The sequence below is a fragment of the Cannabis sativa genome, chromosome 2 (genome assembly GCF_029168945.1).
Source record: "Cannabis sativa cultivar Pink pepper isolate KNU-18-1 chromosome 2, ASM2916894v1, whole genome shotgun sequence".
Taxonomy (NCBI): Eukaryota; Viridiplantae; Streptophyta; class Magnoliopsida; order Rosales; family Cannabaceae; genus Cannabis; species Cannabis sativa.
The window spans coordinates 33,433,630-33,451,738 of NC_083602.1; the positions used below are offsets into that span (position 1 = coordinate 33,433,630).

Genomic DNA, 18,109 nt, shown 5'->3' on the forward strand with positions numbered 1-18,109 from the left:
TTTGTTCCAGCAACCCACCGATCCTGGTTCCAGTTTCTTGAACCATTCCTCTGCTGATCCGCTCAGAGTGAGGGGGAAGCACAAGCATTTGGCGTCATTGCTGACCCGCATGACTGTCATGACACGGTTGAACCGTGACAAGTGATCGCTGGGGTCGGAGTTCCCAGTATATGCCGCCATTTCGGGCATCTTGAAGTTTTTAGGGAGCTCCGCCTCCAGGATATGTTTGGCACAAGGCTCCCGATCCTCAGCATGCTGAGTCGGAGTCGTCTCCCTTCTGCCTCCGGGAGACTCGAGCAATATCTTTTCGAAGTATGGCAAGTTCCGCCATAATCCCTTCGTTTACAGTTTCCGAGGAGACCACGGGCCTGTATCTTTTTTGGTCAAGGTGATCCCGGAGGTCACCTTGATTCCCATTGATTTGATTTCTCAGATCAATGGGAGGACATCTCTGTCCTCTTCTTCCTCTACCCCCTGGTTCCTGGTGCACGGAAACGCTTTTCCGGTCCCCTCGATCCTGAGGGCCAAGACTCCCTCTTTGGGGCTTGCCCCTCTGCGGACCTTTCCCTTTAGGGAAATCTGAGCGGACCCTTCGCGGATCCTGCACCTTTTCTTTCGCCCGGGGGTAGAAGTAGGGTTTCTTGTTTGGTTTTCCTCAGCAGGGTGCCTTATATGGCTAGGTTGCCTAGGTCTTTGCTGTGGGAGTTAGGCGAAGACGTCGGCGGCTCCCGTCGAGCCCAGCTGCCATCGCCTTGGGATGCCCGTGAATACGAGCTGCCTCCATGGCTTTACGCATGGCTAGCATCACTTCCCGCATTTTTGATTTTGCACTTTCGAGCTTCGATCTCGGTTCATGATCGATAGCTTTTTGTCTAAGGAGCACCAACTCCGAGTAGCTTCCTCCGTCATAGGCATACTCGTCGAGGTGTTCCTCGTAGTTCTCGTCGGGAACTATCTCTTCTTCTTCTTCCTCGGACTCCTCTGCTGCCCTTGAGGCTACATCTTCCTCATTGGGATCTTGAGCGTCTTCTAGAGGGCGAGGATGACGTGTAGCTCTTGTCTCCACCATTGTTGTGAAGTCAAATGCTTGTTATGTAGCAGCTTTCCTCAGCTCTCAATGAAAGCACCAAAATGTTGACCGAGGTTTTCGGCAACTATTAAAATATGATTATAATAAAGAGTTGTAAGAAAGTGAGATGACGATTTTTTACGTGGTTGGGGCGTTAATGAGCCTTAGTCCACGAGCCTCTGTTATTAATGGATGTATTTAATACAGATTCTACACTTGAGAGAATGTTTTTCTCTTAAATACAGAGAATGTTCTTGGTGAGTATTTTCTCTTATTGCTCTTTTGCAAACCAAGATTCTCGACCCCATTAAATGAGCTTTGAGGGGGTATTTATAGTGTTTTGGTGGGGTAATCCCTAGAATTGTTCTTACACATGTGTCTGTAAGTATCCATAAAGTTGGGCATTTCCGATGAATATACCATGGGTGATGCATGGTCAAATCCCTAGGTGCTGTAGGGCTTTTATGAAGAATGTCCTTTTTGCCTTGTGATTGACGTGACTCTTCGCAGAGTAGCCGTCGCTAGACTTAAATGATCATTACTGTAGCGCTGCTGTTTGGGGGTTGTGCCGTCAGACTTTATTGCATGTTACAGTCCCAACACGCTTCCTCCCATGCAGCATTAAATGCGACTTGATTGCTCGGGAGAGACCTGACACATCCCGGAGAGCCTTCACGCTATACTAGCTTCCTGGAGTACCTTGCACTCCCGGTGCCTCCTCCGGGACCCATGTTAACAGCGCTTCCTGGTGGCGCACAAAGACTTAGCAAATGTTTACAAGTTATCTGATCCACGTGTCCCCTCTCGACTGGTCCACGTATTTTGGGCGAATTCTGGAGCAACAACTCTTTTCTCACATGTGAATCATCTATGAATCATTGAAAGAAATTTGTAGATGGCTTGTTGTAAAAATGTTAGATTGAGTTGAAAATAGAAAGAGAATATTAATGGCAAATATCACCAATTGTGGCTTTGAGACTAAACATAACAATGTGATCCGAATCTCCTCACGAGACTAAGCATAAAAACGCTATCCAATCAGATATTGACGAAAGTAAAAACTATTGAATATGTATATACATGGGATGATTCTACCTCATTGCTCGAAAAGATTGTGGCTTTTGAGGTGAAATATATTTGTCTTTCTTTTACCACTATCTAGGAAAAAAATCTTCTCTCCCAAAAACCATGTCTCCACCTTGTCCCACCAATAAATTTAAACCACTTGTTTTTTTATTTATTAGGTATTTTATTAATTTTTTAACGTTAACTAAAGTTAAGTCAATAGTTAATTTTCATCCCATAATTAATGCTATATTCTTTCTCTCAAAATTGTAAAAGTCTTATTTTAGTTCAATGTCAATATCTTTCAAAGTAAATAAGGTAGTTAATTTTCATCCTACAATTTATGCTATATTCTCTCTCTTAATTCAATAACAATAATAATACTAACTAATAAATTAACTATATATATATATCATATTCTTTCGTTCCTATCTTCTATCTTGTGCTAATGTTTATTTATTATTCAATATATTTATATTTTTTTAATAAATATTGTATATATATATTAATTAGTTTGACAATTTTTTTTTGCAGGTACATAATTCTTCTCTTTCTTTTTTAAAAAAAATGGTAACATTTAATAATTTTATCAATATATATACTGAACTATTATAAAAATAACTAGATTTTTTTATTGACAAATGTACATTTATATCATACCCCACTGCTATTTTCGTCCAACTCTTTTGTTTTGCTTGTATGATTTTTTTATTTTTTTTTGAAATCAAATTCATTCATTCGTATGAATTTATATAACATCTTTTATATATATAACTAAATTTCACACAATTATTAAAAATAACAAATTCTTTTGCTTCTCCGTATGCTAAAACCAACCTTATAAGCATAAACATTATAAAAATTATAAGCTTGTTCTTCAGGTTCAAATTCCATACTAACCTTTGGTATCTCATCATCACGAATGTTGGAATGAATTTGCATTATTTTTATAGCGTAATCATTTGTAGCTTCTTAATCTTCATTCCTTTGATTGTTGGAGTGTTGTTCTTCATTATTTGTATCAATATTCATAATCCTGTATATTATGTATATATAAATAAGTCAGATGTTAAAAATATATTAATTAATAAATTAAATATTAATAATTGATAATTTATTATAAAGTAAACTAATAACTATAACTATAAGAAAATATATAGAATCAAACTAATGTAATAAAATTTTAAAAAGTAAAAATTAATATATATATATAATAAGAATAAGATATAGTGAATAAAACAAGATATTTTTTACATTTTATAAAATATAAATCCTTAAAAAACGAATGAATAAAATATAATATTTGATTATATATAATTCTATATACTTGTAATACAGTAAAAGCAAAAAAAAAAATATATTATATATATATGTGATTTGAATATAAAGTTTATGTGAACATTCATTTTAAAGAAAGAAAATAAAAATAAAAAAATAGAAAATAGAGCTTACGTATTTTCTTCAATAAAATAGGAGAGATCCATAAAAATATCAAATAAAAAAACACAAAAAATAAAGCTTACTTGTTTTCTTTTTCTTCAATAAAGTAGGAGAAACCCAGGAAAGAAAAAATCGTTGGAGGAGGAAGATAAAAAAAAATGAAATTTGTTTGTATATTGATATTGAATTAAAATAAGACTTTTACAATTCTGAGAGAGAGAAAATATAACATTAATTATAGGATAAAAGTTAACTGTTGACTTAACCATAGTTAACGTTATAAATTTTTATTAAAATACCTAATAAATGAAAAAACAAGTGGCTTAAGTTTATTGGTGGGACAGGGTGGAGATATGGTTTTTGGGACAGAAGATTTTTTTCTTGCTATATGGGATGTATATCATTTTAATTACTCATTTTGAATAGGTTGTGCACCCAATCAGCAACCTTATAGATCTTAAGAGAAGGCTGGGAGTTGGTCGTGGTTGTTTTGGATATTTACATCCAGCAATACCTAGTCAACAGTTCTTTTTCTATTCACTGATCTCAGATAATGAGTATGCCCTTAAATTTTAACCCAATTTTTTTTTTTTTTTTACAGAAACACTATTTAGTACAGTGAATTATATAACGACAAATCAACTAACTTCTTAATCAATGCACCATATGTACCCAAATCAAGATCCAACCCACGTTCAATACCAAAATCGACAACTAAAGAAAGAAAACGAAAAGAACACAATCCAAGAAAGCAATTCTCATTGCTCACAAAACAATCTCCCTTAACAGCTGGGAATTAAAGAATCTACCATTTTAAACGAAACCATTGAAGGTGCGGCTGAGAAAGAAAAGTGCGGCTGAGACCTAAGAAAATTGAAGGTTTAGAAAATTTAGGGCTTTTTTTTATATAACGAAAGAGAAATAGTATTTTTTTTATAAGCTCAACAATATATTTTTTTAAGTCTAACCGAGTATTTTTTCTTTTAAAAATAAATAATTAGATTATTTATTATTATTTGTTGTAGATATTGATAGGGTAATTTGGAACATATTTAAAAAAAATAGTAAATCAAGGAGAGAAATTTAAATTAATCTAATTAATATATATATATATATGCACTTATTAAAAAATTAATAAAATTAGAGAATTAAGGAGTAGAAAAGAATGCCATGTCACTCTTGTATACTTCTTCTTTATATATATATATATATATATATATAGATTATTATTAGTTATTCTAAAAAAAAAAGTAATTATTATTAGTAATCTATAATTGTATGGAAATGGTTTTCCACGTACATAATCATTTACTTTTTCTTATTTAGTCTTTCTTTGTCTTAAATTCAAAATATTTAACGAAGAAAATTGTATGTTTTGCGCAGAACAACCAAAACAATTGTGTAGTGTAAATTGTCATATAATGATCATAAATTTTATTTTGTGATAATTTATTTATAATTAAAAAAATATTAATATATATTATAATTAATAATCACTTTTACTAAATTTATTTAATTTTGTGGGATTTTTTTCTGCTAATTTAATATACAATTATCAAATTAAAAAATTTACATTTAATTTTTCAAAAAAAAAAAAAAATTTGTTCGTAGGGTTATAGCCCCTCATTATTATTAGTGGATTCGTCTTTATTAATGTGTAAAAATAAACTGTCATAGATAGGATGAATGAACTACTTCTCTCATTATCAATTAATTTTGAGATGAAACTTTATTCACCTTAATCCCATCTTAATTCTAAATTCTAACATAGTATCAGAGCGAGTTAAAAACTTCTGTTGTCTCCGTCTTAACCTCCGTTTGGGACCTTTCGGTCAATATTTGACAATTTTTAGTATCGGGTTGTGTTAAAAATCTATAAATTTATTGACGTGTACTCTCACAAATTTTGCAATTTAGCCTTAAGGGATTCTTTCAAATATCATGTTTCAATCATGCGGTCTCTTAAAGGTTTTTATTACACCCACACTTTCTAGGTCAAAATGTGAAGATGATATATTGGAGATAGTCTCATATTACTAATGTGTAGAAATAAATTATTATATTTAGCATGAATAAACTACTTCTCTTATCATTAATTAATTTTAAAATAAAATCCCATTCACTTTAATCACACTTTATCCCCAAATTCTAACCCATATTAATTTATCATGTATATACATTTAATAAAATAATGTATATTCGTGGATTGAATATTTGAATAAGTTATGGCCTTTCCTAACAACTTCAAAATGGGGGCAAGTGTTGGGTCTTTTCAAAGAGAGCTGGGCTAAATTTATTATGTAGTTTGGCGTGTAGATAGCTTAATAAAATAAATATCAACACGGCTACAAAATCATTAACTAGGACCCACTGTTCTGATATACAAGTGTTGTAATATAAATGGACCTTATCCGCCACGCAAAGGGTTCATGCCTACACCTTAAGTAGCATAGAATTTTCTTCTCATGTGACTGTCGGAAATCTTTGTAAGCCTTTACATTTTTCTATATGTCAAGGAAACTTGACGCCTATTAATTTTTGTCAATCTTTCTCTCTTGTTTTATTTAAATATTTCTTTATTTTTTCTTGTCATCATGTTTAATTTAAAATGCTCGGTAATAGTATTAGATTGTAAGGTGTTGTGTGTATATGTTGTTAGCTTGAGTATATTGTACTGAGTTAGTTAAGTGTGTGTAATGACCGCTCTAGTAATATGGATTAGAAAAGACAATTAGCACTAATTTTTATTATTTTATTATTATTTGTGAATTAAATTTAAATGTGGACCCCAATATTTAGAAATAAATATTAGAGTTATAATTTCTCAATTTCGGAGATTTTATTAAACTCTAGGGGTATTATCTAGCTTATATGTGTAATATGTTATTTTTGTAATTTTTGTTCGGCGACAACGGAAAATGCGATGGATGGCTAGATTGATCACATGGGTAAGTTTAGAACCTTATTTCATAGTGGGAAATATTTTAGAGAAAATATTTTATCGGGATTGAGCGGGGCTATGGAAATTGACCATTTTACCCCTAGCTTTTAAAAGATACCTAAGTTGTAATCTTAAGGGCATTTTAGTCTTTAGTAAATTGGTTAAATGAGGGTTAGGTGGCAGCCTTGGGTGATGACACCTATTTCATTTTAATATAATTCGGTGAAAAGGGATTTTATTTTGAAAAAGAAATTAAAAATTAGAGAAATCAAGAAACCATTTCTCCTTTCTCTCTCTTGGGGTTCGGCTCTCACAAACCAGAAGGAAAACCCAAATTTTTCTTCATAATTTTCTGTATTTCCATCCAAGGATTCAAGGAAAAATAACTAAGGTAACCCTAGCTCCTTTCTCTTTCAAGTTCATGAAGTTGAATGTTGGTTTTAGAAGTGATTTTGGGTTATAGGGGCTGTTAGGGTTTAAGGTTTGCTTAGTTCGAATTTTAGGGTTTGTTTAGCTTGATTTTAGTTCATGGTAGCTGGTTTAGAGATTGGTTGTTAGTTTTGAGCAATTTTAAGCTTTGAGTTCAAGCTTTAAGCTTTAATGGCAAGTTGATATTTATTGTTTTGTTCTGTGAATTACTGGCTGGATTATATTGTTTGTGCATTGAATAGGAGCTCTGGAAGGTTTCATGGCAATTGGTGAAGAATTGAGCAACAAATGAAAAGCTTGGGGAATACTGGTGCAAACCGGCTAGCCGGTTTGCAGTGCCACAAAAACCGGCTAGCCGGTTTTGGCAGGGTTCCCCGGGCCTTTCATTTTCTCAATTTTTGCCATTTCGGTGCCTCGGTTGGGTGTTTCCCCATTTCCAGAGTTAGAATAACCCCTTTAGAGTATAGCAGAACCTAGGGTTTTGGTTTGGTTTCACCGGGATTAGGGTTTTAATCATGTGGCTTACCCGGTTTCAATATGTGATTAGGGCATCCATCTAGCACGAGAATTCCGTTCAGGTCGGCCAACACACTTGAATTCGGAAAGCAGGTAAGAATTGTGTATAATGTATGATGTGATTATCTGAATGTATGTATATGTGTTTATATATGCATGCTTGAATTATGTTAAACACTACCAACACTTGTATGAATAAGTTATAGAGTGTATTGGTACAGTGATTGTTGTGATTATGAGTACGATACAGTGATACCAACACAAGCCTGGGGAAATGCTAAGGTGTGTGGTACATCACTCAGTGTTACTCGGTGATCGGGATAAACCCTACCAACACTCGTACAGTGAGGTACGATGTGTATGTGGTATAGTGGTTGAACTCTGGTATTGAACGTTCATACTCATCTGTTAAGCTCTGTAAATAGGTGTATGGGCGCCTATTTACAGGTCGGAAATTATATGATATGTTATATGCATTTCTTACTGAGTCTGTTGACTCACAGTTTCTGCTTCCATGTGTAGGTAAAGGAAAGGCGAAGGCTGAACAGGAGTGAGCCTGAGCTCGGGTGAGATTGTACATGTCAAGCAGCGCGACCTGGAGTGTTCGGTCTCGGGACATCTGGGAGTTGTATTTTGAAAGTCGCTGTGCGACCTGTAAATCTGTATATTTTGGATTGTATGCTTGAAAAGTAAAGTTTGTAAAGTTTTAAAAATCGGGATCCCGGCACTTGTAAATATTTTATTAAATTACAAAGTTTAGTATTTAATGCAAAGGTTTTAATTTGACACGTTTTTCGAGAAATTTCTTTGATTAGCAAAGATTGCACAATTATTGAAAAAAAAAAAGCACTGTAGCGTGCCTTAGCATTAGGGCGTTACAGTGTGAGTGTTTGTTAGATGAGTTAGTTAGAGTCTTAATCGACTCTGTTTTTCCTCTCCTTCTTTCTTGTGTATATATACATATCATTGTGAAGAGGCCTTTCAGAACATAAAAAGACATCTAGCGACGCCTCCAGTTTTGACAAAACTAATAACTGGAGAAACATTACTTCTCTATTTGGCTATCTCGGAAGATGCGATTAGTGCATCTATAGTGCGAGAAGAGGGTAAGCACCAGCAACATATTTACTATGTAAGTAAAAGGTTACTAGGGGCAGAGTCTAGATATCCCCCTCTCAAAAAACTCGCTTTGTGCCTAGTCCACGCGTCTCGCAAGCTCCAGCCATACTTTCAGGCACACCCTATAAAGGTGTTAACCGATCAACCTTTGAGACGAGTTTTATCAAAACCAGATGCCTCTGGAAGATTGATAAAATGGTCAATCGAACTAGGATAGTTCGACATGACATACCACTCTCGAACATCCATCAAAGGCCAAGTCCTGGCGGACTTCTTAATAAAGGGTATAGCTCCAGAAGAAATTTTGCTTGTTCACCGAGATGCGGACACTTGGAAGTTATATGTGGATGGTGCATCCAACGAGCATGGCTTGGGTGCAAGGGTAATATTAATTTCACCAGAAGGTTTTAAGTTTCATTATGCTTTGAGATTTCAATTTGACGCATCAAACAACGAGGTTGAATATGAAGCCTTGATTGCTGGCTTAAAGATAGCCAAAGCGTTGAAGGTCAAAAATCTCATCTGCCATAGTGATTCGCAGCTGATTGTGAACTAGGTTCTCAGGGAATACCAGGCCAAAGGCTTGAAAATGGTAAAGTATTTAGAGAAGGTTTTGAAGAACTTGGAAAGATTCGATTACTTTAAAATCGAGCAATTTCCAAGAGAACAAAACTCCAATGCTGATGCCTTGGCAAAACTGGCCTTGTAGAACGACTCAGATGAATTGAACTAAGTTCTGGTGAAGATGCTAAGCGAGCCAAGTATATGTTAAACGAAAGACGTAGAGATGATAGACAACTCTCCTACATGGATGACACCTATAATCAACTATCTACTCGATGGATAACTTCCAACTGACAAAAACGAGGCGCGAAAACTATTGTATTTAGTATGTCGCTACACAATAATTGAAGGCAAACTATATAGAAGAGGTTATTCGATGCCCCTACTTCGGTGTGTTCTCCCTACAGAAGCGAACGAAATCATTAGAGAAATAGAGATAAATGGAAGAAATCTTGTTTCAGTGATTAAATTAGCTCACTGAAATATCATTTATAGGAGGCTAAGTGTTTTAAGGATAAAATACATTGAGGGGTGAAACGGTAAATTTATCCCTACTCGGTGTAAATCATCTATAGAGGATCTTTGATTATTGAGATTAGAACGATGGCTAAATGTTTATAGTGTATCTATATCGTGGAACATATAGAGTGTTCTGCTTATTGGAAGCTTAGTTGTATAGACCATGGTCCCCATACTAGTTGAGACCATACTGTTTGTAAGACTCAGATAATTGATTTTAATTAATCAATTATAATTCTAAAATTAGACTATGTCTAATTTATGAATTTTCACTAAGGAAGCGCTTCATTGTGATAAAAAGAGATTCTAGGTCTTATTTATTAATCAAGAGACTTTATTAAGTCTAATTAATAAATATATATAATGACAATTTTATTTGATAATAAATTTTAATTATTAAATAAATAGTTTTGGCATTTAAGTGGTTAGAATTGGAAAAATGGTATTTTTGAAAAAATAAGGAAAGATTGTTGTAAAATGGCAAAAATTCCAAAGTGGGGCCCATATCTATGGCCGACGACTTATATGGTATTTTCCATTTAATTTCTTCATTATTTTAATGCCTAATAAATCCTAACCTAAACCTAGGTGGTTGCCTATAAATAGATAGTGATGGCTCACACTTAAAAGATGATGAAATTTCACCTTCAATAAAAATTTTCCTGAGCCATCCTTCCTGCTATTTTCAAATCACTATTCTCTCTTCCTTCTTCATACTTTTCATATCTTGAGTGATAGAGTGAGTGCCCACACACATCAAGTGGTATCTCAATCATAGTGTGTAAGGCTGTGAAAAATCCAGAATCAAGAGAAGGACATTCGGGCTCAGATCTTGGTGATACTCTGCTACAGACAGGATACAAGGGTTAGATATCTAAGTGGAAGGAGCCATTAATATTCCCCTCCACCCACTGTAAGGTTTTCTGAAACTTTATATGTGTTTATCTACATTGTTTTAAAAATTCATATTTAGGATGTTAAATAACATACATGGTAGTAAATCTAGATCCTGGTAAAACATATTCCAACAAATAGCCTCAGAGCCACGGTAATAATTTACTTTCATGAAATATGAATTAAAACGATGTTTTGTGTTGATTTGGATGGTTTCATGATGGTTTATGTGCTTATATGATGATTGTTTAGAAATTGCAGTATATGTTGGCAAAATAATTTTTTTATTTCGATCTGGAAATTTTTTTACTGGAAAGTAGACGAAAAATTAATGAATTTAGGCTTTTACAGATCCTAATTTTGGATTTTTTATGAATTAGTTATGATTTTCTAAATTTGGATGAAAATATCTGAAATGGATGCACACGTGTGCGCGCGCGGACACTGGGACACGCTCGGACAGCACGCTCGTTCAGACAGGAGCTGACCGAGAATTCTCGGACACGGCCGTGTTTGAATGGCTGCTCGCGCCGAGCTTCCTCGGCATCTGAGGCTGCATGCAGCCTCGTCCCCCGGTCAGATCCTTCCATCCACGCGCGCAGGGGTATGCAATGCATAATCCTGTGCCTCAATCTTGTTTTCTTCATATTTTTGGATTCGAAAATCATTTTCCATTGAAACAAAATTCAAATTATGGTAGAATTTTGTGTAGAAACTGAATTTTCAATTAAAAATCTAATTGTTAGAATAAAATTAATTTTTATTAATTTTTTTAATTAATTAAAATTAGTTTTAGATATTAGTAGGCTTTAAATTTTGAAAATTTCTCACAAAAATAGCCTTATGATTAATTTTGAAATTTTAGATTATTTTGTTTATTTTAATTATAAGATCAGACATTAGATTTTTTTTTTATTAAATTTGAATGATCTTATTTTGATATTAAAATATTATTTTTAAACAATCTTGTTTAAATTTCCAAATTTGCTAGCCATATCATTTTTTTTTCAAATTTGTTATTTTTGAAATATATTTTATTAATTAAAATTATAAGATTAGAAATATGTTAGTTTTAACATTTTATCTTATTAGACATTTTTTTTTATTAAAATTAATTTTGGCAAAAATAACATGAAATTTGAAAAAAAAAATTGGTTAGTTTAGGTTTGATAGAAATTTTAGGGTTTATAACCATAATTTTTTCAAACTTATTTTATTTTTTTTATTTAATAAAATTGGAAATATTCTAACCATAAAATTTCTTATTTTTCAAATAGTTTATTTTGTAATATTTAAATTTATTAAATTATAAGACTAAGAATATAATATTAGGAAAATCTAAATTTTAAAAATTCAAGATATTATATATATTATCTTATTAGAAATTTAAATAATTTAAATTTTTGAATAAACTTAAAATTTGAAAAATTGGTTAGATATTTGATTTTAAGTTAGAATTTAGGTAATTTAGGAGTTTGTTAGGGTTTTTTTTTTTTTTTTTTTGAATTCTTTTCAAATATTCTCTAACAACCTAAATTTTAAATTCTAGTTAAGATATATTTTTTAATTTTTAAAATTTTAAATTTTAAAATAGAGAAATCTTAGCCTACTTTCCAGATTATTAGTTACTTGTTTTGGTTTGTATTGTTTAATTATTTAATTATTTATTCAATTTTTTTTTACAAACCTATTATTTATTTGATCTAAATTGCTATGATTAACTTGTTGACAGATTCAATGATCTGATTTTAATCATAGTTCAATTGTTAATAGATCTTATAAATAATTTGTAACAGGTAAATTTTACAATTTCTTTCATATGTGTGAACCTAGTAACATGATAGGGCCCATCCAAATTACATTCTATACCCTTTTTATATTATCCTCTTTTATTTTTACCATCTTTATTAAAGTCTATCATTTTTACATCTTTTTTACCAATTTTGCCCCTGTCACTTCAAGATACTCTCCATGTGACTCTCTTATATCAGGGTATTTAGGGTACAATACATATAAAAAGAGGTATGTTTCAATTAAATATAAAATTAGAGGCAAATTTGATCGATTGATTGATAAAAGTGGTATTTTTTAACTTGACCTGTGTGAGTCTATATGTTTGCTTTTGGACTTAAATGCATATAGGGAGCCCATTTAAGTTTATTAATTAAATGGACTAGGTTGCTAAAATAAAATTTCACTTAGGTAATTTTATTTAGGCCCAATTAGAATTGGGCTTCTTCAATTAATAACAATTATTTATTTAATGGTTAATTCCTCTCCTTTGGGCATTGTGAGAGTTAGGGGGCCTTTCTAATGGGTACGACATACTGAACCCAGCCCTCCCTCACATGAACCACCCCAATTGTGAAGGCCCATTTGCTTTATTTAAATAATTGTATTAGCTTAATTATATTAGTCTAACCTAATTAAAATTGAATTAGCAACATAATTAACTTTAAAATATATAAAATTTATTTTTCATTGAATATTTTAAAGTTAATTTTAGAAAAACACTTAGTTAATTGAGATATATTCTAAATAGTAATTTCTAGTACTAATTACATTTTCTAATATTTAATAAGAAAAATATTTTAAGGTGAAACTTAATTATTTATTAGTTAATTTTGGATCAACTTAATTAAGAATATTTTTCCTAGTATTAAATTAGAATTAATAATTAAGTTTATTTTATACTTGATTATTTAATTCTTATATTTAATACATTTAATTAAATTGAAAATTAAATATTTAAGTTTCATTCTTGATACTTAAGTATTATTATTTTCAAAATATTTAATTAAATAGAAAATTATTTGAAGTTGGAAATTTTAATTTCAGAACAACTTAAATTTGAATAATTTTCAAAATACATTTTATTTTTATTTTATTAATCTTTTTTTTTTTTTCGAAATTGCATTTTTTTTATTTAAATGCAGAAAATTTTGAATTTTTTCTTGAAAAATAGATTAAAGTTGAAAATTAATTTTACACCAACTTAAATCAAATTTTTTTTCATTTAAATGATTAATTAAAATAAATGAACTAAAATATATTATAATTAGAAAATAAATTAATTAGTAAATGAAAGTCTAGATATTTATTGTTTGTTTGCTTGAAGTATTTTTCTAGTTATATTTAATTAAATGGAAAATTAATATTTAAGTTGATTTTAATTATGATACTTAAATATTTGATAATTTTCTTAAATATTTAATTAAATAGAAAATTTATATTGGTGTTAAAAATTAATTTTTAATTAATTTTGGGCCAACATAAAATTCGATAAATTTTTTAGGATTTATTTTATTTTATTTTAGAGCATTTTTGAAAATTGTATTTATTTCAAATACATTAATTTTCGAAATGCAATATATATTTATAGAAAATTAAATTTGAGTTGTAAATTAATTATTAATTAATTTTGACACAACATAAATTGAATAATTTTCGAAATATTTATTGAAAATTATTACTAAGATGGAAAATAATTTAATTTATTTTTCAAATCCATCTAACTATAATTTTATAAATATTAAATTAAAATTTATATGTAGAATTTTATTCTAAATAAATATATATATTTAAAATAAATAGATTAAAATAAATTTTAAATAATGAGCTTTATTTTAGGATATTCGATCTCCATTGTTGGTTCTACATAGTTCTTGTTTTAGTGAGTAATCCTCCCTAATGGAGGAACGTTCATTAACAATTTAACGCTGTAGAATCTTGAAAGATAAGTATTATTTGTAAGTGTTTTATTTTTAGTATGAATCACCCTAATGGTGGCGACTATTAGTAAGACTTACAAAAGTATGAAACAATGGTAGAAGCTCATAAGATAGAATAGCCTTGACTCTTGCCTAAACGGGACAACGCTGGATTCTCATCTTGATTGAATAAAAGGTTGCTAGAATGTTTATCATTTTAGATGAGCTGACAACTCTATTCAATGGATGGTATCTTTGACTCTCGCCTAAACGGGACACTGATATCGGTTTGTTGAAGACCTTGGAAATTATTTAGGATTGTATGTTTTAGTATTTTCGCTTGTCATTCCTACTTGCTATGTGCTAATAATTTCTGAATGAGATTTTGTGTTGAACCTTACTTGATTTCTATTTATTATTATTTGTAGTATCCAACATGACAATGACCAACCCCATGGTGTCACTGTTGACTGATAATAAGCTGAATGAATTTAACTTTCCCAAATGGAGAGAGAGCATTAACATTGCTCTCATTGGTGAAAATGCCATGTTTGTGTTAACTGAAGCGGATCTTGAGCAGTCGGGTGAGAATGCAACCAAAGCGGTAAAGGAGAAGTTCGAGCGTTGGCAGAATGCCAACAACAAAGCTCGATACTTCATGCTGTCTAGCATGGTTGACACCTTGAAAACAAGGTTTGCTAACACTCTCACAGCTGCTAAAATCATGAACCAGTTAACTTAGCTATTCAGGATGGCATCAATTCAAGCTCGCTTTGAGGCGACAAAGAATTTCATCAATGCACGGATAAGACCTCATCAGAGCGTGCGTGATCACCTTCTCCAGATGAAAAGTTACTTCCAAGAAGCTGAGAATCATGGAGCTGTTATGGATCAGACAATTCAAGTGAGTCTGATCTTGAACAGTTTGACTCCAGCCTTTCTACCCTTTACTTCAAATTATGTCATGAACAAGTTGGAACTTGACTTTCACGAGTTGGTAAACAACCTTCAGACATTTGAAAATTTGATTGGAGGACCACAGAAAGGAGGAACTAAAGCTCCTAATTCTGGGAATGCTAATGGGGTGGCTAAGGCTGAGGCAAACATTGGCTCTGCTTCGAAACCCAACAACAAGAAGAAGTGGAAGAATAGCAAGAAGTCTGTTCAAGCTGTGAAAACAGTTAAAAAGGAAAAGGCTGCTACTCCCGGAGATAAGCCAAAAGGAAAATGCTTTTATTACAATGAAAAGGGCCACTGGAATCCCAATGCCCTAAGTTTCTAGCAAAGAAACAAGGTATTTCTTTCTATGCTATAAACTCATGTGTTTTAGAGAATTATTATCCCCTTGGGTTATTAATTCTGGACCTACTAACCATGTTTGTTTTTCTTCTTATTTCAGCTCTAGCTACTTGAACTTGGATTGCAATCCTAGCGAGTTGAGTCGGATGGTTGGACAGATGGGTGGAGATAGTCCAAGATTGAAGATGAAGCTCTGAATCTTCTATTTTCTAATAAATTTTGAGTTAATTGTTTTAATTTAAGAAAAATTTGGATTTTAATTATTGGTTTGAGATTTTTATTCCCTAGTTTGCATATTATTGCAGACAATTTGTTTTATTTTGGAAAATTTTATAATAAAATTTTCTCTTTTAGAAATGAATTGCATTTATGAATTGAGCTTCATTTACTTTATCTTGTGTATGCCAATACCAATTATATTTATATGTTTATAAAGTTTGTATGTGTTTGTGTTTTATTATTGATACAAATTCTATAGTATATTAAACTCGGCAAAGATTGAATGCCACATAAAAACTTAGAATTTCAATTCTATGTTTATGAATAGTTGTTAATTCTCAAACAATTATTAAGAATTTGTTTAATAAAAAGATCTTTTAATCTGATAGGGGTGGAAGAAGTTAAGAATAATATGTAGTTCAACGATATTTTATATCTATTGAACTCTGGATTATATTCATAACTCCGCATGATCTCTATATCACTTAGGGTGGATTAAGCTATTGAAATATGTTGTTCATTTTGAACTCTAGACTATACTCAATACACCACAATACTCTATGGAACACATATTTTTTGATTAAACATGGATGTAATATAATGAACAAAATTAACAAATTATTTAGAACATTTTCTTGATCTTAATTTATGTTCCAATGAATATATTACTTTTGTAATAGAAATTGATACCAATAAAAGTTCTTGAACACATAATCACAGTACCTTATTTGAGTGGGAGAATTTTAAAATTCTAAGCCCATCTTTATTTTGGATGAAACATGTGATAGGAACTTTTAGAATACAACTGAGAAAGTAAATCTAACCATTCATATGGATAGAAATAACTTGTCAAAACTTTGAGAATAAGATAGTAGAATTTTTGCATAGTCTATTCGAATGACTTAGGCCAAAATTCCTAATCCTCATGAAAAGTTTTACGGTATCTCTAATGATTACTTAATCTTAAGCAATTATTTTACATTAATGTTAATACTAGATTGCTATGTTAATGACTTAATCTATAAGATAATATGTCACAACAAGATATCCCTGAAAACAATAGTAAAAGGTTAAATGTACTTCTATGTATGAATTTAACCAGACTCCTACTGTTGAGTGGGAGCTATCTAAGATGTAATCAAACAAGGAACATTAAAAGACAGTCAAGAAAGATTTCTGAAAGTGACCTGTATGTTAGATGATAGGGATGTATATATTAGAAGTCCTTATATCTACACCAACTCATAAAGGATTCGAGATGGTGGTTACTCTGTGGGTGGATGAGTTATTCTAGAAGAGTGTAAAAACCCATCTATAATAATTTAAGCTCCATCAGTGAAGATACATAACTATTTAATTTCGAAATTACTGGAAAGTTATTCAACTGAAGAAAATTCTACACTGTGTTATCTCTATTCCAATTTTTGGATAGAATTAGAGATACGTCTTCTGTATATTTAGATGCACTTTATAACCAGTAAGGAATTCAGTATCCGTAAATGAGTAATGCATATAGCAAATGATGTTACACAATGTTTTATGAACACAAAGGAAGTAATGGTGGAGAAAGCAGTAGCTTGCCACAGACTTATAGTTCCAGAAATTTGGGTTGAGTCAAATATACTACACTTGATCTGAAGATCAAGACAATAGATTGATTTAAATGCACTACTTGTTTTATGTTAGTGCAAGTGGGAGTTTGTTGGGATTTTATGCCCTAAATAAGACCCATTTCAATCTCATCTGATTTGTTATCAATGAAAGATTAGAAGTCATTTATGTTTACATGTAGTTTTCATGTTTATGGTTTATATATATACAAAATCTGGTAAGTCCAGAACATATAGTCATTCACAATTACAGTGATGTCAACACAGTGGAATGTGATTGTGATTATATTCTTCAAAAGACAAAGTTCATGATTCATCAGTGCACTGGATTTACACTGATGTGATAATCAGCGATGAAGTGTACTTACACCTTGGATAAGTGTTATGTTCTTTCCAGAACATTGGCAAAGTATGCTAGTTTCGGATGTATGGAGTATACATTAGACTGGGACCAATATTGATTTTGGTAAAGATATTATAATCTTACCGTTGTATCTTTCTAAGTCAATATCACTAATTGATCTTAGATCAAAAGATCTTAATTCTGACATGCTTAGGTTCAATCTCAGGAGTGCTATTCATGTTCTTTGATTTGTTAGTTAAACCTACTTTCTGGTCAGGGTGATACGTACATTTTGGGAACATGATAGTACAATTGAGTTGGAGCGCTAAACATAGATATGGAATCTGTAGCTTCTATCATGACATAGAAGTG

At 31.5% G+C, this 18,109-nt stretch overlaps 1 long non-coding RNA gene across 1 annotated transcript; it reads right to left on the reverse strand.

Annotated features, from left to right (window-relative positions):
• Window positions 1-2,743: 2,743 nt before the first annotated feature.
• LOC133034940 (uncharacterized) lies at window positions 2,744-4,138 on the reverse strand. Its single transcript, XR_009686241.1, has 2 exons — window positions 3,658-4,138; window positions 2,744-3,170 (listed from the first exon to the last, which is right to left on the reverse strand). It is a non-coding gene; the product is annotated as an uncharacterized LOC133034940 (long non-coding RNA).
• Window positions 4,139-18,109: the final 13,971 nt, after the last annotated feature.